The sequence below is a fragment of the Alligator sinensis genome, unplaced genomic scaffold (assembly GCF_000455745.1).
Source record: "Alligator sinensis unplaced genomic scaffold, ASM45574v1 scaffold524_1, whole genome shotgun sequence".
NCBI classification, from domain to species: domain Eukaryota; kingdom Metazoa; phylum Chordata; order Crocodylia; family Alligatoridae; genus Alligator; species Alligator sinensis.
Genome location: NW_005842747.1, coordinates 421,151 through 422,857, shown reverse-complemented (window position 1 = coordinate 422,857; position 1,707 = coordinate 421,151).

Here is a 1,707-nt window from a genome sequence, read left to right as displayed (position 1 = left end):
AATGGGCCCCTGGCCTCTCTATTGGCCGGTGAATACACTGACAGATGCTCAAAAGCAGTTCCTTGTGTCTCCAGGTTGGCTTGTAGCAGTGTGCCTGAAACAATCTCTTTGTGCTGCAGGAGGTTCATGATTCATAGATTCATAGATTTATATATGGTAGGATCGGCAGGGACCTCAATAGATCATTGAGTCCGACCCCCTGCATAGGCAGGGAAGAGGGCTGGGTCTAGATGACCCCAGCTAGGTGCTTGTCTAACCTCCTGTTCAAGACCCCTCCTCTTGGGGAGAGTACCACCTCCCTTGAAAGCCCATTCCAGATTTTGGCAACCCTCACCGTAAAGAAATTTTTCCTTATGTCTAATCTAAATCTGCTCTCTGTCAGTTTATGGCCGTTGTTCCTAGTAACCCCCAGGGTCACCCTGGTAATCAGAGTATCCCCTATTCCTTTCTGTCTCTCCCCCCGCAATGAATTTGCAGATGATTACAATATCCCCTCTCAGCCTTCTTTTGCCCATCCACCTCTGGCCCAAGCTGGGTCATGCCAGCCCACAACTTGAAAAGACTGCCAGCAACTGACATAGAAGATTAAAGGTTCTGCTCCATAACCAACAGGAGTTGAGTTCAACTTCCATGGGCACAAGCCTCAAAAAAAGCTGGACCCTGAAAAGTCAAATGAGAAAGTTTCAGATTAAGGTCCTGAAAGCAAATCTGCCAGATCAAATATTTATCATCATTACACATTTAGTGTGTGGAGTGTGATGTTGCCTAAGCTTTGACTGACCACTTATCCAAAACAAACTACTGCCATTATATCAAGTTCTAGTATCATTTCAGGGTACCAGCCCAAAAATGCATAAAGAATATACAAGCTAGCATATCTGTATTGAAATGAATGTGCATGACTGATATCAATATCAGTGAATAAATTAAATTACCAGCTTTTGCCCATGGCTTTAGATTGGACTGGAAAACAATGTTCTGTTGATATGTAAAGTTTCCCCACCTTTAGCCATGCACCTGCCTGGTCTCATATAGGCGCTCTGTCATGATCTTAGAGTGCACACTGGGTGCTGGCTGCGGGGTGTGTCCTCAGGGCCTAAGCGCTGGGTCATGTTCACCCCCGAGGAAGGCCCCAACACTTTCCTGCCATGACTTGATCTTCTTTTCTTCAGTGGTGGGGCTCCTCCTTGCAGTACCTTGCAGACCAGGTGCTGCCCTTAGCGGGCATTCTTTGGGCTCCACCTCCCCTACACCTCAGCCATACACCAGCCCTCAAGACGGACAGCTGATGGGTCGCCAGCCTGTCCCTTGATGTTGTCACCTGTTCTCTTCTCTCCCTGCCTGTCTCTCGGCACCCCTTCACCCTGGATGACTACAGGGCGAGGGACTGTCCTTGCCACTGTATCTGCTCTCCCTCTGGGGTGTAGCAGTCCGCTGCGCTGCCTCAGCTCTCCCGCAATTTCATTGTCCCCTGAGCCAGAGCACATGGCCAGGCCATGTGAGCTGCCCAATGAGAGGTGTATTTAACCCTTTCACAGGACATGGTTCAGGCTGGCAAGGTGCCAGTGTGTGTAATGAGCCATCCCCCCCACCACACCCAGACCACTGCCAGCCTCCAAGCAACAACCCCCTATCCCAGTCCACCTCCCCCCCATGCCCACTACCTTCCCCCACACACCCCTGCAGACAGACACAGGTTTATGTTGT